This window comes from Carcharhinus amblyrhynchos, chromosome 31 (genome assembly GCF_965287045.1).
Source record: "Carcharhinus amblyrhynchos chromosome 31, sCarAmb.v2.hapA, whole genome shotgun sequence".
Lineage (NCBI taxonomy): Eukaryota > Metazoa > Chordata > Chondrichthyes > Carcharhiniformes > Carcharhinidae > Carcharhinus > Carcharhinus amblyrhynchos.
The window spans coordinates 21,453,068-21,477,282 of record NC_137354.1 but is presented as its reverse complement, the minus strand read 5'-3'; the positions used below and the strand labels follow the sequence as shown (position 1 = coordinate 21,477,282).

Genomic DNA, 24,215 nt, shown 5'->3' with positions numbered 1-24,215 from the left:
GTTTGGTGAATGCTGACACCAAGTACTCATTTAATACCTTGTTCATTTCCTCTGGCTCCATGCATAGATTCCCTCCCATGTCCCTGAGTGGGCCATCCCTCTCCCGGGCTACCCTCTTGCTCTTTATATATGTATAAAAAGCCTTGGGATTTTCCTTAATCCTGCTGGCCAATGATTTGTCGTGACCCCCTTTTAGCCCTCCTTATTCCTTGCTTAAGTTTCTTTCCAGTTTCCTTGTATTCCACACTCGCTTTGTGTGTGCCCAGCCTCCTAGCTTTGACAAATGCTTCCTTTTTCTCTTTGACAAGGCTGACAATATCTCTCATTCCCAAAACTTGCCATACTTACCCTTCATCTTTACAGGAATCTTGAATCCCTATCAACTTACACTTGAACGCCTCCCACACACCAGATGTTGATTTGCCCACAAACATCTGCCCCCGATCTATATTCTTCAGTCCCTGCCTAATATTGTTGTAATTGTATTCCTCCAGCTTAGTCCCTTAACTTGAGGACTACACTTACCTTTATCCAACAGTACCTTAAAGCTTACCGAATTCCTCCTCGGACTCTGCACAAACCGGAATGGGTAAATAACTGGGAACAAAATTCCGGCATTTTTTTCAGTTTTAATTCCAATCTTACCTCCCTCCGCAAATTCAAAGGGTGACAGGGTGGCACAGCGGGTTAGCACTGCTGCCTCACAGCGCCAGGGGCCTGAGTTCGATTCTGGCTTGGGTCACCGTGTGTGGAGTTTACACGGTCTCCCCGTGTCCGTGTGCTCCGGTTTCCTCCCACAGTCCGAAAGACGTGCAGCATTGGCCGTGCTAAATTCTCCCTCAGTGTACCCGAACAGGCACCGCCGGAGTGTGGCGACTAGGGGATTTTCACAGTGACTTCATTGCACAAAGAACAACACAGCACGGGAAACAGGCCCTCCGTCCCAACGAGCCCACGCCGCATTTTAACACTATGAGTGCCCTCCTCTACCCATGACCTTTGTCTACGCCTATTGGGGAAGATTGAGGGGAGACTAATTTAGGGACAATTTGTTACACCAATCAGCCTGTGAGCACGTTTTTTGGGGTGTGGGAGGAAACTGGAGCGCCCGGAGAAAACCCACGCAAGCACGGGGAGAATGTGCAAACTCCCACAGACACCGGCCCAAATCCATGTACCCACACAGCAGACAGTGATAGTCACTGAGCTGTTGTGTTGCCCGTCAGTTGGTCCAGTTTAAGCGTACACTAACAACGTGAAGCACTAGGCAACTCTCGAAGCAACATCCAAGAGCAGCCCTCACACGACCCACCGCGTGTATGCCCTTTGTTGGCCAACAAGGCGGACCGAATCACCTGTGAAGATACACCTTTGTATCTATTTCCAGGCGGAAGAGAGGATGTCCGGGGTGCGTGGGGTCCTTGATTATGTTGGCTGCTTCTCCGAGGCAGCGGGAAGTGTAGGCAGAGTCAGTGGATGGGAGGCTGGTTTGCGTGATGGACTGGGCTACGTTCGTGACCCTTTGTAGTTCCTTGCGTTCTTGGGCAGAGCAGGAGCCGTGATACAATAGAAAGAATGCTTTCTGTGACGCATCTGCAAAAACTGTTAACGTAAGCTTCTTTGTGACATTAATAAATAAACATTAAATGGGTAAATCACTGGGAAAATCCGTCCAACACAAAAGCTGCCCATTTCCCTGTTTGGACCCAGGTGAATTCCGCCCCCTGCTGGGGAATAATGGGGTGGCAGAGAGCTTGAGTGTTCTCTGTATATAAAGGTGCACTCGCCCTGCCTGCTGCCTCATTCCCCCCATCAGGAGTCAGAGTGTCAGGATGAAGACTCTCCCTCTGCTGTGCTGCGTGGTGCTGCTTAGTCTCTGCCTCTCCCCGCTAGGCGAGGCTTGGGTTAAACAAATGAAAGGTGAGTAATATTGAGCTGTACATCTGGAGTTAGCATGCAGGGGACTGGTGAGGTTAACTCAGTGACACTTATTAGTAACTACAATACAACGTACAACCCTGGCAAGTGACTTGTTTAATCCCTGGCTTTGCGTTTTGGTTGACTTGATTTATTTTTGTCACATGTATTTGTATACGGTGAATTTGTATACTGTTTCTTGCGCACTGTGCAGATTGAGCAAAAGAAGGAAGGGAGAGAGTGCAGAATGTAGGGTCACAGCGAGAGTGTCGAGAAAGATCAACTTAATACGAGGTAGGTCCATTCAAAAGTCTGACGGCAGCAGGGAAGAAGCTGTCCTCGAGTCGGTCGGTACGGGACCTCAGACTTTTGTATCTTTTTCCCGACGGAAGAAGGTGGAAGAGAGAATGTCCGGGGTGTGTGGGGTCCTTAATTATATTGGCTGTTTTTCCTGAGGCAGCGGGAAGTGTAGACAGAGTCAATGGATGGGAGGCTGGTTTGAGTGATGGATTGGGCTGGGTTTACAACCCTTTGTAGTTCCTTGCGGTTTTGGTTGGAGCAGGAGCCCGTACCGAGCTGCGATAAAAGCAGAAAGGATACTTTCTGTTGGTGCATCTGTAAAAATTGGTGAGAGTTGTAGCGGACATGTCAAATTTCCTTAGCCCCCCCCCCCCCACTGAGAAAGTAGAGGCGTTGGTGGGGCTTTCTTAACTATAGTGTCAGCGTGGGGGGGACCCGGACGCCTAAAAACCGCAAGCTCGCCACCCCCTTAAACGTAATTTTGGTTGATCCTCTGTGGATATTCCCGCCAGGTGGGTGAGGGCAGGCTCCCTCAGTCTCCCCCACTCCCCTCCCTCAATGTTTGGGAGAGTCCATTAAATCCTGTTCACGTCATCAGCGGCCCGCAACCCTGGAGGGCACCACCGCCTTGGAAACAGGGGCAGTTCATGGAGAACTGGGATTTGGGATTTCCAAGGCCGAGGTGCTTCCAGCTTTTTAAAGACTTTATTGAGTGCGTCTTTGGCAGGGGACAAATTCCCGTCCCAGAAAGCTTCTCGGGGGTGTCGTCAACGCTCCACTGAACACACTGAGTAGATACAACAAAAAAAATTAGGGATAGGCCAGTTGGCCCCTCCAGCCCTGCTCTCCCATTGAATAAGATAGTGGCTGATCTGATTGTAGCCGCAAATCTATATTCCTGTCTACCCCTCGATAATCTTCAGCCCCTTCTTGCTGGGCACAAACCTTTCTCATTCTGCCTTAAAAATACTCAAAGACTTTTCCCCCGTTGCCTTTTGAGGAAGGGTTCCAGAGGCCGTAGAACCCTACAGTGCAGAAAGAGGCCATTCAGCCCATCGAGTCTGTACCAACCACAATCCCACCCAGGCTCTACCCCCATATATTATACCCACTAATCCCTCTAACCTGGGCCCTAAGGGGCAATTTCTTAGCACGGCCAATCAACCATAACCCGCACATCTTTGGACTGTGGGAGGAAACCGGAGTACCCGGAGGAAACCCACGCAGACACGAGGAGAATGTGCGACAGACGGTGACCCGAGCCGGGAATCGAACCCAGGACCCTGGAGCTGTGAAGCAGCAGTGCTAACCCACTGTGCTACCGGGCCGCCCAACCTACCCTGTTCTCTGAGGGAAAACACTTCTCATCTCCATCTGAAATGAGCAGATTTTTTTTAAAACAGATATTCAGACAAAATCCTGCTGGAGGAAGCGAGGAGGTTCTTAAACAGGCCACAGAACAGGAGGGCGACTTTACTGAGGCATATCAGATTCTCAGGGGGTGTGAGAGGGGGGATGCTGGGAGGCTGTTTCCCCGTGTGGGAGAGTCCAGAACCTAATCTCGGAGCAAGGGAATCGCCCATCTGAGACGGAGATGAGGAGGAATTTCTTCTCTCAGAGGGGGGTGAATCTGTGGGATACTTTACCGCAGAGGGTTGTAGAGGCTGGGTCGATGTTCGAGGCTGAGACAAGACAGATTTTTAATCAGTAAAGGAATCAAGGATTACGGGGATAAGGTGGGAAAGTGGAGTTGAGGATTATCGTATCGGATCAGTCACGGTATCGTTGAGTGGCAGAACAGACTCGATGGGCCGAGTGGCCTCCTCTGCTCCTATGGTCTCGATAGGAGGTCATTCAGCCCATCAAATCCAAGACAGATCCCAGTAGTGCAACACAACCCTCCCCCAATAACCCGCTCTCACAGAATCCCTACAGTGCAGAAGGAGGCATTCAGCCCATCGAGTCTGCACCGAGCACCATCCCACCCCGTCCCTATCCCCCACGTGTTTACCCACTAACTTCCCTGACAAGTAGGGTCAATTTAACACGGCCAATCAACGTGTGTTCGGAGGAAACCCATGGGGCAGATCCAAGCCCGGAATCGAACCCGTTTCCCCGGGGGGGGCTGTGAGGCAGCTGTGCTAACCACTGCGCTGCAGCACCCCCCCCCCCCCGCCCCCCCCGTATCTCTATCCCCCTATCCCCGCAGGCTTGTTTTCCCTAAACAGCCCATCCAAATCCCTGTGGGAATCGTTGAAAATCCCCACGTCCATCACCCTCATGAGCAGCGAGTCCCAGGTCACTCCCACTCAGCCCGCGTTAAGAAAGGTTTTACTCCCTTCCATTCCCAAAAATCTGTTCTTGTACGGGAAGGTGGGGGTGGAGAGGTGGACAGGCCGTAGGGTCTGTAAGTAGCACAATGGTGGAGTGACGAAGAGAAGGGCCAGAGACCTTGGAGAGTTGGGGGCTGGAGGAGGTGACAGAGATAAGGGTGGGTGTGTAGCCGACTCCTCGCATTTCCAGTGGGCGGAAAAGCAGTTCGGAACTCATGGTTGACCCTCTGTGGGTGGCACGGTGGGTTAGCACTGCTGCTTCACAGCTCCAGGGTCCTGGGTTCAATTCCCGACTCAGGTCACTGTCTGTGTGCAGTTTGCACATTCTCCTCGTGTCTGCGTGGGTTTCCTCCGGGTGCTCCGGTTTCCTCCCACAGTCCAAAGATAAGCTGGTTAGGTTGATTGGCTGGGCTAAAATTGACGCTAGATGCATAGGTTAGAGAGGGTAAAACATGTACGGTTTGGGGGTAGGGCCTGGGTGGGCGGTGCAGACTCAATGGGCCGAATGGCCTCTTCCTGTACTGTAGGGATTCTATGATTCCTATCCGGCGATTGAGGGCCGCCTCCCTCAATTCTCCCCCCACCTCCCCTCCCTCATCGCCGGGTTTGGGAGAGTCCATTAAACCCCATCAGCAGCGGCCTACAATCCTGGAAGGCAACCTCCTCATTGCGGCCTGTCAGCCTGTTAACCAGTTTCCGGAACCTTCCCCTCAGCCGTGACTCCGGCGCAGTGTTGAGGGAGTGCTGCACTGCCGTAGGCGTCATTTGTAAAGGGAATGTGAAGAGGGAGCTCCGCCTACCCGCGCGGGTGGATGGGACGAGAGCAGAAGGGCGAGATGGTTTTCCCCCGTGTCCTGACTAATGTTTACGCCACAAACAACATCATTAAAAAAAAAATAGAGGATCTGGGTCGCTGTTAGTGGGATCTTGCTGTGCATACCATGGAATCGTATAATCCCTGAAGTGCAGAAGGAGGCTATTTGGCCCATCAGGTCTGCATCGACTCTGTGACAGAGCATCCCACAATGTCAATAGCCTCATGCATTTACCCCACTAATCCCCCTAACCTGCACATCTTTGGACACTCAGGGGCAATTTAGCACGACTAATCCCCTAACCTACATATCTTTGGATACTCAAGGGCCATTTCGCACGGCCAGTCCACCCAACCTGCACATCTTTGGACCGTGGGAGGAAACCAGAGCACCGGAGGAAACCCACACAGACATGGGGAGAATGTGCAAACTCCACATGGACAGACACCCAAGGCCAGGAATTGAACCCGGGACCCTGGCGTTGTGAGGCAGCGGTGCTAACCACTGTGCCAGCGCGCTGCAATAAAATCCACGTGCCACATAACACTGTCTGCCATGTTACCCAGTGTTGACGGGGCTTCTGTTCTCTGCGACGTGCTTTGAGCTGACCTGGGGACGTGACCGGTGCTATCCCAGTGCGAGTTCTCACTCGCAAAGCAACGCTTTCCCTTTCGAATTCTCTGTTCCAGTACGGCAAAAGGGTCACGCCCCGCCCGAGCCAGCTTTACAGGAGGGCAGAGGAGAGACCAAGCCCACCCCACCCGTGTCAGGACTGGGGCCTTATCTCTTCCCATTGGTGATGTGGGAGTGTAGGGTGAGGATTGGCATCCACTATATCTGGCAGAATCTGAAAGAAACCTGCCCCAGGAGAAACCGCAAGTGGGAAAGGATTTTCTTTCTGGGCGCGGTTTTCAACCACAAGATGTTGCAACTTGTTTCGTTTCCTTTCTACTAAAATAACATTTAGAAACCCACTTGATCTCAGCACTGATGGCGTTGGGACAGCCGGTCTCATGAGACTGCCAAGGCACACCATTCGGCCAAAGCAAATTTGAAATCACAGAATCCCTACAGTGCAGGAGGCCATTCGGCCCAGAGCCTACAACAATCCCACCCACACCGTATCCTCAAAACCCCATGCATTTACCCCACTAGTTCCCCTGACACTAAGGGGCAATTTAGCATGGCCAATCCACCTAACCTGCACATCTTTGGACACTAAGGGACAATTTAGCATGGCCAATCCACCTAACCTGCACATCTTTGGACACTAAGGGGCAATTTAGCATGGCCAATCCACCTAACCTGCACATCTTTGGACACTAAGGGGCAATTTAGCATGGCCAATCCACCTAACCTGCACATCTTTGGACACTAAGGGGCAATTTAGCATGGCCAATCCACCTAACCTGCACATCTTTGGACACTAAGGGGCAATTTAGCATGGCCAATCCACCTAACCTACACATCTATGGACACTAAGGGGCAATTTATCATGGCCAATCCACCTAACCTACACATCTTTGGACACTAAGGGGCAATTTAGCATGGCCAATCCACCCTAACCTACACATCTTTGGACACTAAGGGGCAATTTAGCATGGCCAATCCACCTAACCTACACATCTATGGACACTAAGGGGCAATTTATCATGGCCAATCCACCTAACCTACACATCTTTGGACACTAAGGGGCAATTTAGCATGGCCAATCCACCCTAACCTACACATCTTTGGACACTAAGGGACAATTTAGCATGGCCAATCCACCTAACCTACACATCTTTGGACACTAAGGGACAATTTAGCATGGCCAATCCACCCTACCTGCACATCTTTGGACACTAAGGGGCAATTTAGCATGGCCAATCCACCTAACCTACACATCTTTGGACACTAAGGGACAATTTAGCATGGCCAATCCACCCTACCTGCACATCTTTGGACACTAAGGGGCAATTTAGCATGGCCAATCCACCTAACCTACACATCTTTGGACACTAAGGGGCAATTTATCATGGCCAATCCACCTAACCTGCACATCTTTGGACACTAAGGGGCAATTTAGCATGGCCAATCCACCTAACCTGCACATGTATTGCTTGTGGGTCTAGAAGATGCTGTCTAAGGAGCCTTGGTGAGTTGTGCAGTGTGATTTGTAGATGGCACACACAGCTGTATATCAGTGGTGGAGAGAGTGGATGTGGGAGGTAGTAGATGGCGGGGGGGGTGCAATCAAACGGGGCTGCTTTATCCTGGTTGGTGTTGAGTGTTGATGGAGCTGCTCCCATCCAGGCAAGTGGGGAGTATTCCATCACACTCCTGACTTGTAGACGTGCTTTGGGGGGGTCAGGACATGAGTTACTCACCACAGGATTCCCAGCCTGTGGCCCGCTCTGATAGCCACAGTATTTATATGGCTGGTTCAGTTCCGTTTCTGGTCAATAGTTACCCCCTAGATGTTGATAGTGGGGGGATTCAGCGATGGTAATCCCATTGGGTGGAATATTAACTGGCATTAACCAGCACCTCCTATTCCCTACGCAGTTAATGAAGTGTTTTAAAAGAGAAAAGATACTTTAGGGAGTTAAGATTCAGCCTCTTGCCTGGCAGCTGTTACAGTTAGGGGAGAGCAGAACCTAATCTCAGTGTCGGGTCCATTCATTCCTCAGAATAGACGTAGGCAGCACTTGGTACAATTTCTAAAAGTGACTTTCTTTTTAAAACGTAAAATTGAAACGGCAGAAACAAAGAAGAAAAGTTGGGGACTGGCTTCACAGCTAAACCCCGTGTTAATCTCGAAAGCTCACTGAATTCAAAAACAAGACTGAACGCGAGGAACACACACACTGAAATTACAATATCTGTTATTGGCAATCTGAGATATTGGAATTGCTGGACACACACAGGGCCCCATTTTACCATCAAGTTGAGCCCAATTTTGAATGCACGAACTTGGTAAAGTTGGGCGTGAGGCGGGTGGAGCAATCAGTGCCCGTCTCTGCGCCTGTACCCCCCCCCTTACCAAGGCCCAAAGTGGCTGCAGTTTGGAACCGCGCCCGAAACGGGCGAGACGGCATGCATTTAAATTGACTTAACGGGCTACACGATTAACCTTACCGACATTTCCCCCTTTATCACCGCGTTCGCCCATCCAGAGTTAGCGCCAAAAAGTAACGCTCCAAAAAGCCTGATTTGGGAGGGTCCGTTAAAGGTGGGGGGGTCCGCTGTCACTCTATCTGAGATCAGTGAGGGGGGAAGGGGGGGGTCCGCTGTCTCTCTGTCTGAGATCAGTGAGGGGGGAGGGGGGGGTCCGCTGTCTCTCTGTCTGAGATCAGTGAGGGGGGGAAGGGGGGGGTCCGCTGTCTCTCTGTCTGAGATCAGTGAGGGGGGAAGGGGGGGGTCCGCTGTCTCTCTGTCTGAGATCAGTGAGGGGGGGAAGGGGGGGGGTTCCGCTGTCTCTCTGTCTGAGATCAGTGAGGGGGGAAGGGGGGGGTCTGCTGTCTCTCTGTCTGAGATTGAGGGGGGGGAGGCGGGGGGAGCGCCTGCGATCGGTCTGGGTGGCGGAGGGGGTGGTGGGATAAGGGGGTCAGTAATATTGTGGGAGTGGGGCAATGTCTGTGGGGGCCAGGGGGAGGCCTTGTCCAGTGCGGGAGCGATGTGACAGGGGAGCCACATTCTATCATTTATTTTCTGCGCACGCGCGCTTGTAAGCGCCAACCGGAGCTGCAGGATTTTGGGCGCGTTAAACGCCGCCCACAGGCTTCTGCAGCGCGATTCGGAATCGCTGATACTTACTCAAGTAGAACGCGTCTGGGGGCACCTGAGAACGGGGCTAAAAATCGGATCCGAAACACCCCCAGTTTCAAGTCTGCCCAGCATTTAGAGTGAAAATAGGGCACATAGTCTCTAACTTTCACAAACAATTGGCAGCTGTGTGGCCACGAAAGCTGTTTTGGCTTACGAGACAGCCTTGCTTGCCAGATTGCTTTCAAAGCCGTGCAGTCAAGCCCATCCCAGCATTCCCTGCTGAATTTTAAAACGTGGCCAAGTTAGTTTTAAAGTTTGGTTAGTTACATCAGCAGAAATATCTTAAAGTGAAGTCTTTGAACTGAAACAAAGCAAATAAAGGATCTCACACACAGCATGGAAATTTACGGTTGAGAAATTGGCAAACTCGATCTTGTTTATTCTGCGGAATGGCAGACACACTGACCAAGCTCCAAAAACCCAAGTTCATTCAAGCATTTCTTTCCCTCAGCACCACTTTATCTTCAATAACACACCTGTATATTGTTTAGGATCCAGCCCTTCCTTTGTTTGCAGTGCAGAGGTACAAAGTAACACTGTACACACGGGGTATGTATTTTAAACATAATGTTTAGTCACCCCGAATTATTAATAGCAACAGGTCAGCCAGCTCACTGACCCTGGTTAGACTCTCATTTTTATTTTATTGAAAGGGGTTTTTTGGGCCAGGAAGCAGATTTCTTTTCAATTCTTTGATGGGATATGGGCATCACTTGCTGGGCCCACATTTATTGCCCGTCCCTAACTGCCCTCCATTCCAGAGGACAGTTGAGAGTCGACCACATCTCTGTAACTCTGGAGTCACGTGTAGGCCAGAGCGGGCAGAGTTCCTTCCCTAAAGGACATGAGCGAAACAAATGTTTTTACAACAATTGACAATAGTTTCATGGAGAGCACGGCGGCACAGTGGTTGGCGCTACCACCTCAATTCCAGCCTTGGGTCACTGTCTGTGCGGAGCCTGCACATTCTCCCCGTGTCTGCGTGGGTTTCCTTCGGATGCTCCAGTTTCCTCCCACACCCCAAGGATATGCAGGTTAGGTGGATTGGCCATGCTAAATTGCCCCTCAGTGTCCAAAGATGTATAGGTTAGATGGATTGGCCATGCTAAATTGCCCCTCAGTGTCCAAAGATGTGTAGGTTAGATGGATTGGCCATGCTAAATTGCCCCTCAGTGTCCAAAGATGTGTAGGTTAGGTGGATTGGCCATGCTAAATTGCCCCTAAGTGTCCAAAGTTGTGTAGGTTAGATGGATTGGCCATGCTAAATTGCCCCTTAGCGTCCAAAGATGTGCAGGTTAGGGGGATTGGCCATGCTAAATTGCCCCTAAGTGTCCAAAGTTGTGTAGGTTAGATGGATTGGCCATGCTAAATTGCCCCTTAGTGTCCAAAGATGTGCAGGTTAAGGGGATTGGCCATGCTAAATTGCCCCTTAGTGTCCAAAGATGTGCAGGTTAGGGGGATTGGCCATGCTAAATTGCCCCTCAGTGTCCAAAGTTGTGTAGGTTAGGTGGATTGGCCATGCTAAATTGCCCCTTAGTGTCCAAAGATGTGCAGGTTAGGGGGATTGGCCATGCTAAATTGCCCCTCAGTGTCCAAAGATGTGTAGGTTAGATGGATTGGCCATGCTAAATTGCCCCTAAGTGTCCAAAGTTGTGTAGGTTAGGTGGATTGGCCATGCTAAATTGCCCCTAAGTGTCCAAAGTTGTGTAGGTTAGATGGATTGGCCATGCTAAATTGCCCCTTAGTGTCCAAAGATGTGCAGGTTAGGGGGATTGGCCATGCTAAATTGCCCCTCAGTGTCCAAAGATGTGTAGGTTAGATGGATTGGCCATGCTAAATTGCCCCTAAGTGTCCAAATTTGCGTAGGTTAGATGGATTGGCCATGCTGAGTTGACCCTTCATGTCCAAAGATGTGCAGGTTGGATGGATTGGTCATGCTAAATGTGTGAGGTTAGAGGGATAGAGGAGAGAGTTTGGATAAAATATCCTGTCAGAGAGTTGGTGCAGACTCAATGGGCTGAATGGTCACTTCTGCATTGTAGGGGATCTACGATTAGACGCCTGATTTCCGGTTTCCGCCACAGTGGATTTGGAACCTGAATCCCGACAGCGTTACCCTGGGTCCCCGGGTGATGAGACTACCATAAAAATACACCACTCCCTCCCCCGCCCTCGAGTGCTGTCAGTGGAACCAGTTTAGCAATGACCTAATTGAGGTGTTTAAGATGATTAATGGATTTGGCAGGTTTGCTGGGAGAGCTAGAACAAGGAGTCACAACCTTGAAATTAGTGCCGGGCCTTTCTGGATGATGATTTCCTGCAGACAGGGGTGAAGATCTGGGATAATCTCCCCTAAAACCATGACGGGACAGAGCACGGGAATGAGATCGAGAATCCGGTGAACTGGTGTGACAACAATAATAATCTCTCCCTCAACGTCACCAAAACAAAGGAGATGGTCATCGACTCCAGGAAGCATAGAGGAGAACATGCCCCTGCCTACATCAATGGGAACAAAGTAAAAGGGGTCAAGAACTTCAAGTTTTTAGGTGTCCAGATCACCAACAACCTGTCCTGGTCTCCCCGCGCTGACACTACAGTTACGAGAGTCCACCAACACATCTACGTTCGCAGGAGGCTAAGGAAATCTGACATTTCCGCTACAACTCTCACCAACTTTTACAGATGCACCACAGAAAGCATTCTTTCTGGTTGTATCACAGCTTGGTATGGGCTCCTGCTCTGCCCAAGACCACAAGGAACTACAAAAGGTCATGAATGTAGCCCAATCCATCAGGCAAACCAGCCTCCCAGCCATTGACTCTGTCTACACTTCCCACTGCCTCGGAAAAGCTGCCAGCATAATTAAGGACCCCACACACCCCCGGACATTCTCTCTTCCGTCAGGAAAAAGATACAAAAGTCGGAGGTCACGTATCAACCAACTCAAGAGCAGCTTCTTCCCTGCTGCCGTCAGACTTTTGAATGGACCTACCTCGCATTAAGTTGATCTTTCTCTACACCCTAGCTATGACTATAACACTACATTCTGCACTCTCTCCTTTCCTTCTCTATGAACGGTATGCTTTGTCTGTATAGCGTGCAAGAAACAATACTTTTCACTGTATACTAATACGTGTGACAATAATAAATCAAATCAAAGTCAAAGCAGGTTTGGGATTAATGGAAAACCTCAAAACTGAGCTTGTGACAGAAGGATAGGAAGGATTCTGAAGCAAGTAGAAGACATTAGGATACAGATCGACCGAGCTCTGACTGAACGGCAGGGTTGGGTGGTGGGGTTTAATGGTCTCCTCGTGTTCCTACAGTAACTCTCCCGCTAATATTGTGTCGTTTAGTCTGACATTGAGCATGTCAGTGCTGGCTCGGGTACGGAGCGGGTATCAGTGGTATAAACCACAAAGACAGAAATAACTCCTTATCGCAGTTCCACGGGGTTGGGGGGGGTTGGTGGGTAAATCTACTCGAAGGGAATCAGGGCATCACAGAAACTGGAAGGTAGAGGCCGTCCTGTTATAAAATTTATAACAGCAGCTGAGAGGAGATGCTTTAGTTACACCCCTGCTTAAAAATGTCTTTAGATGGAGATCAGTTTTTAACCACACTTTGTCAACTGGTGACTCACTCAATGACTCCTTCACCCAGTTATACGTCCAAACATGCTTGTTTTTACATTAACATTACACGGTGGCACAGTGGGTTAGCGCTGCTGTCTCACAGCGCCAGGGACCTGGGTTCGATTCCTGGCTTGGGTCACTGTCTGTGTGGAGTCTGCACATTCTCCCCGTGTCTGCGTGGGCTTCCTCCAGGTGCTCCGGTTTCCTCCCACAATCCAAAGATGTGCGGGTTAGGTGGATTGGCCGTGCTAAATTGCCCCTTCGTGTCAGGGGGACTGGTTCAGGTAAATGCATTGGGTGATGGGGATAGAGCCTGGGTGGGATAGTGGTTGGTCCAGACTCGATGGGCTGAATGGCCTCCTTGTTTACTGCAGGCTTCTACAACCCTCGTAGTTTTGCCCAGATTAAATACCATTGGCTGTTTTTCTGACCTATCCACCATTGACAACCTTTCTTTTCAGTCTCCAAGTCCCTAATGATCTACCGCACAGCTAGTCACTGTAGCAACTGCAAACTTAAACTCCATGCACCCAAATCATTGATATTTCCCACAGAAACAAGGATACAGAACATTGTAGAATCCCAAAGGAAGGTTGATCGATCCTGGTATTAAACAAGCTCAAAGACTACGGTCCATCACATATCCTTATTCATTCCCAGGATCTGACCATCACTGGCTCAGCCCAACATTTGTCAGCCATCCCCAATTGCCCATCAACTGAGGGCACTTAAGGACCAATCACAAAATCCAAGATGGCTGCCTGAAGGAGGCAGAGGTCATGTGACTATGGCAAGCCACTTAGGACAGGCAGCAACGATGTCAAAACCCAAAGGCCCGTCCTCAACAATATTGGAAGAAGAGAAGGGTGAACAGGCAGGATAGGGGGGCATGGGCAGGAGGGGGCAAGTTAAGGGCATGGGGTGTGGGTAAGGGGCCAGTCCGTGCGGAGGGTGGGTGCTCTGTCTCTATGAATGTTCCTTCAGTGTCTGTTGTGTTTTTTTTGCAGATGGGAAGTTTCTGTGCTGCAGGAAGGACAAAGGTCACTGTCTTCTCTGCCCTCGCTCAACAACTCACCGAGGTAATGGAGACAGCCAATAGGAACTTAAAGACAGCCTGGACTCTGAGAGAACCAATGGTGACCAGCGCAGTCGGTCCCTCGATGGGTCAGAGGGGCAGTGGGTGGTCAGTTGGTGGGGGGGGGAGGTCAAAGGTTAGACGTGAGGGTCAGATCACCAGCCAGCTAGGAGGTCATATGGAAGGTCAGAGGGCAGACACATGAGAGGTCAGAGGGCAGACACAAAGGAGGACAGCATTCATTCTGGGGAGACGCTGGTGAAAGGCTCAGATCCGACCACCGAGATGGGGAGAGTGTGAGAGAGTGCGAGAGGACGAGAGAGAGAGAGCGAGAGACAGAAACTGAAAGTGCTGGAAAAACTCAGCAGGTTTGACAGCAGAGAGCCAACTTGACTCTATTCCCTCTCCACAGGTGCTGTCAGACCTTCCGAGTATTTCCAGCATTTTTTGTTTTCATTTCAGATTCCAGCATCCTCAGTAATACACCTTTATCATAGAGAGAGAGAGAATGAGAGTGAGAGCCTGACAGACAGACAAAGAGAGAGAGACAGACAGACAGACAGACAGACAGACAGAGGGACAGACAAAGAGAGAGAGACAGACAGACAGAGAGACAGTCAGACAAAGAGAGAGAGACAGACAGACAGACAGAGGGACAGACAAAGAGAGAGACAGACAGACAGACAGAGGGACAGACAAAGAGAGAGACAGACAGACAGACAGACAAAGAGAGAGAGAGACAGACAGACAAAGAGAGAGAGAGACAGACAGACAGACAAAGAGAGAGAGAGACAGACAGACAGACAAAGAGAGAGACAGACAGACAGACAGACAAAGAGAGAGAGACAGACAGACAAAGAGAGAGAGGGACAGACAAAGAGAGAGAGAGAGACAGAGACAGACAGACAAAGAGAGAGAGACAGGCAGACAGACAAAGAGAGAGAGACAGACAGACAGACAAAGAGAGAGAGACAGACAGACAAAGAGAGAGAGAGAGACAGACAAAGAGAGAGAGAGAGACAGACAGACAAAGAGAGAGAGAGAGAGACAGACAGACAAAGAGAGAGAGAGAGAGACAGACAGACAAAGAGAGAGAGAGAGACAGACAGACAGACAAAGAGAGAGAGAGAGACAGACAAACAAAGAGAGAGAGACAGACAGACAAAGAGAGAGAGAGAGACAGACAGACAGACAAAGAGAGAGAGAGAGACAGACAAACAAAGAGAGAGAGACAGACAGACAAAGAGAGAGAGGGACAGACAAAGAGAGAGAGAGACAGAGACAGACAGACAAAGAGAGAGAGACAGGCAGACAGACAAAGAGAGAGAGACAGACAGACAGACAAAGAGAGAGAGAGAGAGACAGACAAAGAGAGAGAGAGAGACAGACAAAGAGAGAGAGAGAGACAGACAGACAAAGAGAGAGAGAGAGAGACAGACAGACAAAGAGAGAGAGAGAGAGACAGACAGACAAAGAGAGAGAGAGAGACAGACAGACAGACAAAGAGAGAGAGAGAGACAGACAAACAAAGAGAGAGAGACAGACAGACAGACAAAGAGAGAGAGAGAGAGACAGACAGACAAAGAGAGAGAGAGACAGACAAAGAGAGAGAGAGAGACAGACAGACAAAGAGAGAGAGAGAGACAGACAAAGAGAGAGACAGACAGACAAAGAGAGAGACAGACAGACAGACAAAGAGAGAGACAGACAGACAGACAAAGAGAGAGAGAGACAGACAGAGACAGACAGACAGACAGACAGAGAGAGAGAGAGACAGACAAAGAGAGAGACAGACAGACAAAGAGAGAGACAGACAGACAGTCAGACAAAGGGAGACAGACAGACAGACAAAGAGAGAGAGTGAGAGAGACAGAAACAGAGAGTGAGAGAGTGAGGGTGTGAGAGAGCACGAGAGAGAGACAAAGAGAGAGAGTTTATGTTTATTTATTAGTCACACACTGCAATGAAGTTACTGTGAAAATCCCCCAGTTGCCACACTCCGGCGCCTGTTCGGTTACACAGAGGGAGAATTTAGCACGGCCGATGCACCCTAACCAGCACGTCTTTCAGAATGGGGGAGGAAACCGGAGCACCCGGAGGAAACCCACACAGACACAGGGAGAATGTGCAAACTCCACACAGACAGTGACCCGAGCCCGGAATCGAACCCAGGTCCCTGATGCTGTGAGGCAGCAGCGCTAACCCACTGTGGGATGCTGGGCTTTAAATCCCAACATGAGGGCGAGAGAGAGAGAGAGATGGCAGAGTCATTAAACAGAGACAGGCCGATGGCTACGATGGAAATGGATTCGAATCCCACCGTGGCAGCTGGCGGAATTTAAATTGAATTAATAAATCTGGAATTTGAAGCTATTCTAATATTGATTGTCGGAAAAACCCATCTGGTTCAGTAATGTCCCTTTAGGGAAGGAAATCTGCCATTCTTACCCGGTCTGGCCTACATATGACTCTTAACTGCCTCTCAAATACCCAAGCAAGCCCCTCAGTTCAAGGGCAATTAGGGGTGGGCATTTCCCTATTAAAGGCTGCACAGTGGTTAAAACTGCTGCCTCACAGCGCCAGGGATCCGGGTTCGAATCCCGGCTCAGGTCACTGTCTGTGTGGAGTTTGCACATTCTCCCCGTGTCTGCGTGGGTTTCCTCCGGGTGCTCCGGTTTCCTCCCACAGTCCAAAGATGTGCGGGTTAGGTTGATTGGCCGTGCTAAGAAATTGCCCCTAATGTCAGGGGATTAGCAGGGTAAATATGTGGGGTTATAGGGACAGAGCCTGGGTGGGATTGTGGTCGGTGCAGACTCGATGGGCCGAATGGCCTCTTTCTGTGCTGTGGGGATTCTCTGGTCTCTAATAAACGTTGGCCCCAAATCTCATCAAAAGCAAAAGCTTCAAAGCGACCAAACTTCCTGCAGGATTGGGACTGGAACTCAAGTTGCTGGATTCGGAATGGGATGGAGCGTGCCACCCCCTGAACCTCGGGCACTGCCACCCTCTCCCTCAACACCCCACCCTATTCCTCCACCAGCTTACACACAGGATCCGAGAGGCCCTCATTCCCAACTAACTGACCACACCGCTACCTCCCCTGAGGAAGGACGGCCAGCTGGCTGAGGGACTGGAAGGTAGTGAGGGGGGGGTGGGGGGGGGGGGGTGTCCCTCCGCTACAGTCAGCACCTTCCACAGAGGAGGAGGAGGAGGAGGGAGCGCCCACCTCTCTCCCTGCTCTGTCTCTGGGAGCTAACCGAATTCCAAAGATCCGCAAGGCTGGACTTCCCCTCCTCATATCCCAGCACCAAACCCGCCTGAAGGAAATTCGGACCAACAGCTCGGAAAAGTCTGAGTGTCATACAGCCCGGAACGTGGCCTTTCAGCCCATCAGTCTGTGCTGGCTCTTTGAAGAACGAACCAATTTGTACCCCTGCCACCCTCTTCCCCTCTTTGCCACCTTTAGTTTCTCCGCTGCGGGGGCAGTCTTGACCCAGAAGGAAGTTTTCCAGTGTAGGCAATAAAAATATAACAAAACTTACTCCAAATTCTAAATCGAAGAATGGGTGTAATAAAGAAACATCACTTACCCCAAACTTGAGGCCTTGCTCTGGGCCATTCCCAGTTTCCCACAATTCCCCACAGCTTCTGATGGTCAGCTGACCATCACGTCATTGGCTTGCTGGGTCAGCTGACTCTCACAGCTCATTCCCATTGGTCACACCACAACAGATCCAGTGTTATCATTGGTTACATTCTAACAGGCGGGTGTGACCCACACGTCCTCTACCACGGGGGTTGGGGGTGGGGGGTGCAACTCCCAGTCCCACCCCAGTCAGAACGGGCAGAACCCCACCCCATGTTGTTGGCACCAATCAGACCCAAAAGCCAACCGTCCGGCCAGCCCATCCCCCCCCACCCCCACAAGGAGCCTGCGTTGCCGTGGGAATGCAGTGGTGGGACTTTGGAGGACCATGTGACCCATCCAGCCAATGGAGCCCCAGGATTTGCGTGCTAAGCGTGGGATCTCCCAGGGAGCCTAGGAACTGGAGTCAGAGGCACCTATACAATAATTCTCGCTCTCTGGAAATAGTTATTCTGTTAGTATAGAGTTCTGCTTGGTCATTGTCCATCCTTTCAAAGTATCACAGGTGACAGATGCTTTTACATAGTCCAGAGATATGGACACTGATGGTGGAGGCTCCAATTTCTTCCCAACACTTGGCTGGCCAGGAATCTCTCCCACTCTTACCGCCAACGGGTTTGGAAGGTTTACAGGTTTACACTCAATCTGTTTGGTCGCATTATGAACACACCTTCCTCAACCATCAAGTCCTGGGGTGGGACTGGAACCCAGAGCTTCTGACTCGAGGCAGGGATGCTAGCCCACTGCCCCACACTGCCCCCCTGTGGCCCAACAAATTGTTCCCTTTGCTGGATTTATCCAATCCCCCCTATCAGATTTGCCGTTGAGTCTGCGTCCTCCCGAGCAGAGCGTACTGTGTAAACCAAATCCCCCTCACCGCCCTCCTTCAAACCCAATCAAAGCTCACACAAGGTTCCACAAACCTCTATTAATCACAGAATCCCTACAGTGCAGAAGGAGGCCATTCAGCCCATTGAGTCTCCATCAGCAACACCCAGGCCCATAACTCCACGTTTGCCCTGCTAGTCACCCTGACACTACGGGGCAAATTACCAAGGCCACTCCACCTAACCTACATATCTTTGGACACTAAGAGACAATTTAGCATGGCCAATCCACCTAACCTGCGCATCTTTGGACACTAAGGGACAATTTAGATGGCCAATCCACCTAACCTACACATCTTTGGACACTAAGAGACAATTTAGCATGGTCAATCCACCTAACCTACACATCTTTGGACACTAAGAGACAATTTAGCATGGCCAATCCACCTAACCTACACATCTTTGGACACTAAGAGACAATTTAGCATGGCCAATCCACCTAACCTACACATCTTTGGACACTAAGAGACAATTTAACATGGCCAATCCACCTAACCTACACATCTTTGGACACTAAGAGACAATTTAGCATGGCCAATCCACCTAACCTACACATCTTTGGACACTAAGAGACAATTTAGCAAGGCCAATCCACCTAACCTACACATCTTTGGAGACTAAGGGGCAATTTAGCATGGCTAATCCACCTAACCTACACATCTTTGGACACTAAGAGACAATTTAGCATGGTCAATCCACCTAACCTACACATCTTTGGACACTAAGAGACAATTTAGCATGGCCAATCCACCTAACCTACACATCTTTGGACACTAAGAGACAATTTAGCATGGCCAATCCACCTAACCTACACATCTTTGGACACTAAGAGACAATTTAACATGGCCAATCCACCTAACCTACACATCTTTGGACACTAAGAGACAATTTAGCATGGCCAATCCACCTAACCTACACATCTTTGGACACTAAGAGACAATTTAGCAAGGCCAATCCACCTAACCTACACATCTTTGGACACTAAGAGACAATTTAGCAAGGCCAATCCACCTAACCTACACATCTTTGGACACTAAGAGACAACTTAACATGGCCAATCCACCTAACCTACACATCTTTGGACACTAAGAGACAATTTAGCAAGGCCAATCCACCTAACCTACACATCTTTGGACACTAAGAGACAACTTAACATGGCCAATCCACCTAACCTACACATCTTTGGACACTAAGAGACAATTTAACATGGCCAATCCACCTAACCTACACATCTCTGGACACTAAGAGACAATTTAGCATGGCCAATCCACCTAACCTACACATCTTTGGACACTAAGAGACAATTTAACATGGCCAATCCACCTAACCTACACATCTTTGGACACTAAGAGACAATTTAGCATGGCCAATCCACCTAACCTACACATCTTTGGAGACTAAGAGACAATTTAGCATGGCCAATCCACCTAACCTACACATCTTTGGACACTAAGAGACAATTTAGCATGGCCAATCCACCTAACCTACACATCTTTGGACACTAAGGGGCAATTTAGCATGGCCAATCCACCTAACCTACACATCTTTGGACACTAAGAGACAATTTACCATGGCCAATCCGCTTAACCTGTGCATCTTTCGGACTGTGGGAGGAAATCAATGTAGACATGGGGAGAACATGCAAACTCCACACAAACAGAGGCCAGCTGAGTTTGTCCAGCCTCTCCACGTTAACTGAAGCCCTCATTCACTGGCACCATTCTAGTCAATCTCCTCTGTGCCCTCTCCGAGGTTGAGTCATCCATCATCCCCCCCTCCCCCCCCGAAAGTGAGGTCCAAACTCAACTGGTGGTGAATTGCAATTTGTATCCGAGCCCAGTAGATGGAGCACTTTGCAAACTCTTCACCCAAGATTACAACCCCTGATTGGAGACTGATTTTGTACACAGTCGGTCATTAAGAACAGGAAGGAGATTAAAGCACTCAGGACATTAGGAGATAAGACTCCTTTCCCCGAGACTCCTCGTCATTCTGGCTCGTTTCCCGATTCCCAGATAGAATCGAGAATCTTTGCAATGTCACTTGGGTGCGGCCTAGTGGCATCGGCAGAGACCATGCTGTCCAACTCAGCAGCCCCACCACCAGCCCCCTCCTTGGTACTGCAGCCATGTCACCAAACCGCAAGAACCATTTCACAAAGCTAAATTCGCCCAGTTTCCGAGCCTGAGCAACTGGGATCCCGATTCCCTCAATTCACATCGCACAAACCATCCTCCCATCCACCAACTAGACACTCAGCACCTTTCCCTAAAACTAGGGGGCGTAGGTTTAAGGTGAGAGCGGGGGAGAGGTACAAAAGGGTCCAGAGGGACAATTTTATCACACAGAGGGTGTCTGGAACAAGAGATAGTAGTAAAGGCGGGTACAATTTTGTCTTTTAAAAAATATTTAGACAGTTACGTGGGTGAGCTGGGTGTAGAGGGATATGGGCAACTGGAACTAGCTCAGTGATAAAAACTGGCCAGTATGGACAAGTTGGGCCGAAGGGCCTGTTTTCAGGCTGTAAACCTCTTTGAGTCTATGACTCCTACAGCCTCAGGAAAGCAGCCAGCATAATCAAGGACCCCACGCATCCCAGACATTCCAGTCCAAAGATGTGCGGGTTAGGTTGATTGGCCATGCTAAGTTGACCCTAGGGGGATTAGCAGGGTAAGTGAAGGTTATAGGAACTGGGCCTGGGTGGGATTGTGGTCAGTATGGACTCAATGGGCCGAATGGCCTCCTTCTGTACTGTAGGGATTCTAATCCTACTTCAGCTTTGGGAAAAAGATACAAAATCACGTACCAATCGACTCAAGAACAGCTTCTTCCCTTCTGCCATCGGTTTATTTAGTTTATTGATTAGTGTCAGGAGAAGCCTGACATTAACACTGCGATGAAGTTACTGCGAAGATCCCCGAGTCGTCACACTCCAGCGCCTGTTTGGGTTACACTGAGAGAGAATTTAGCACGGCCAACGCACCCGAACCAGCAACTATTTCGAATTGTGGGAGGAAACCAGAGCACCCAGAGGAAACCCACGCAGACACGGGGAGAATGTGCAGACTTCACACAGACAGTTTATTTCAAGAAAATAAAAATTCTGGTCCAAACTGTTTTTTTTCCAATCTAACTGGAGATAGGCAGAGTACAGAAGCTGATGGAGGATTTTTGATTTGATTTATTATTGTTGCACGTATTGGGATACAGTTAAAAGTATTGTCTCTTGCGCACTATACAGACAAAGCATACCATTCATAGAGAAGGAAAGAAGAAGGTGTGGAATGTAGTGTTACAGTCATAGCTAGAGAAAGATCAACTTAATGCAGGGTAGGTCCATTCAGAAACCTGAGGGGTGGCACAGTGGTTAGCACCGCTGATTCACAGCGCCAGGGACCCGGGTTCAGTTCCCAGCTCGGGTCACTGTCTGGATGGAGTCAGCACGTTCTCTCCGTGTCTGCGTGGGTTTCCTCCCACAGTCCGAAAGACGTGCTGGGTTAGGGTGCATTGGCCGTGCTAAATTCTCCCTCAGTGTAACCCGAACAGGCGCCGGAGTGTGGGGGCTTCTCACAGTAAACTTCATTGCAGTGTCAACGTAAGCAGACTCGTGACACTAATAAATAAATGTCACAGCTGCACGCCTCACTTCCGTTTCTATGACAAAGTGGTCGCAGTCAGGAATGGCCAATCCCACAGCGCCAAGAGTCAACAGTCAGACATAACCAAACAGGAGCACTGAGTTACACATTCTTAACTCCTCGGTGAAATAAGTTTCTTCTGAATCCCTTACAGGGTTTCTTGATGTACGGGGCGGCCCCTGGTTGGCGCCCATCCAATTTCAGCCATTGTACCCTACGACCCCCCCCAAACCCCGCTCTCTGGCCTGACCAATCCCATGCCTACAGCAGCCTGGGTCCCAAGAGCTGGAAATCCATCCCTGAATCCCTCGACTTTGCCAACTTTCCTTCTCCCTTCATCCTAGCTCTAATCCTAACATCTCCCATTTTGCTTCCCTGCACCATTCTTGTCTGTAGTGTCCAACGTTGCTTTAACCTGTCGAAGGTGCTATAGAAATGCCTGTTCTTACTCAAGAGGATATGTTTGCAAAATGGACTTCAATGAAACGCAGTAAAAACAAAAGATCAATTTCGACAAATATTCTTCACATGAAATGCCCAAAAGAAACTTTCCACTTTCCAATGAATTGTGTCGTAGAGGTTTATAGCATGGAAACAGGCCCTTCAGCCCAACTTGCCCCATGCTATCACTTTTTCTAATCCCTAAGCTAGTCCCAATTGCCCGTATTTGGCCCATATCCCTCTCTACCCATCTGGTCAATGGCAACCCCCAGGATGTTGGTAGCTGGGGATTCAGCCATTGAATGTCAAGGGGAGATGGTTAGATTCTCTCCTGTTAGAGATGGGCACTGCCTGGTACTTGCGTGGCACGAATGTTACTTGCCAAGTGGGGGTTTTTGGGTGTGATGGTGCGATGGGTGTAAGGGTAACTTTAAGTCCAAGTGTAAGGAACGTCCAAGCTCAGGCCCGGAGCCCTGTTCCAGGCCCGATCCAACTTTCAACTCCAGTTGTGAGTAAAGTGGGGCAGGGGGTGAGAATCAGAAGCGGATAGTCAGGGTCAGTACAGATTGTTAGACCCATCAGACCAGGCTCATTGAGTGTGGGATCAGGATTGTAGAGAGCAGGAAGAAAGAGAAAGCACGTGGAGCGAGATCTGCCCCACCCCCTCCACCATCCCCCCCCCAACTTCTCGCCCCGCCTCCCCCACCACTGCAAACAAGGACAGAGAATCTGGTGCTCAGCCAAAACTCCGTTCACTGCGACTGGACTGGAGAATCCTGCGGGCATGAATGACTGCAAAACTCTGGCCCTGGGGCAAGAGTTTCCAGTCCTTCCTGCCAGTGGGAACTGGGATCTTCTAGTCCGGCAAGTGGGATCTGAGATCTTCCAGTCCTGCCAGTGGGATCTGAGATCTTCCAGTCCTGCCAGTGGGATCTGAGATCTTCCAGTCCTGCTGGTGGGATCTGGGATCTTCCAGTCCTGCTGGTGGGATCTGAGATCTTCCAGTCCCGCCGGGGGGAGGGGTCTTCCCGACGTACCAAACCCTCCCGCAGCGGGCTCCTGGACAACAGGACAGAACAGCCATGTGAAACAGGGTAGACATCAGTGGGAAGATCCCATGAGTGGCCACTGGGGAGCTGCTACAGCTGCTGGAAAATGTCCACATAGGTTGGGGATGGCAGTGTGTGGCAGGAGGTGAAAATCTCACCCATGGATTAAGGACTGGATTGGAAACCCCCGAACTGCAGGCGTGGAACGGACTGAGACAGATAACAACGGTTTGGTGGCCAATGTAAGCAGGGATTCCAAATTCAATCCCGAGAGACAAGTTTCTCCCCTGACCGCTCTCTCTCCTCTTCCTTACAGCAAAGTCCCTGAAGCGGAGGTTGATACAAAAGTGCAACTTGTGTGTCAAGGAGGAAACTCTCCGAAAAAACCCAAAGCCATGGTCCCCGATAATACCACTGCCCGGATTTTAGAGGAAGAGAGAGAGAAAGAGCTCGGAAATCAGCGACTGATGGCGGCAAAACTCAGTAATCATTCCAAAGAAATTGCGTGTACATCACACACAGCCTCGGCAATATATCACTGATCTTGTAAACCTGCATATTCCATCCCTACCCTGCTTGGCAAGCAGTCGCCTTTTAACAGTTTGTTCACACGTTACACTTACATTAATGATTATTTACTTGGATGAGCTGCCCGACCAGCTTTTT

At 49.9% G+C, this 24,215-nt stretch overlaps 1 long non-coding RNA gene across 1 annotated transcript; it reads left to right on the top strand.

Annotated features, from left to right (window-relative positions):
• The first annotated feature begins 1,805 nt into the window (after nucleotides 1-1,805).
• LOC145360516 (uncharacterized) lies at nucleotides 1,806-23,970 on the top strand. Its single transcript, XR_013889730.1, has 3 exons — nucleotides 1,806-1,920; nucleotides 13,821-13,892; nucleotides 23,866-23,970. It is a non-coding gene; the product is annotated as an uncharacterized LOC145360516 (long non-coding RNA).
• Nucleotides 23,971-24,215: the final 245 nt, after the last annotated feature.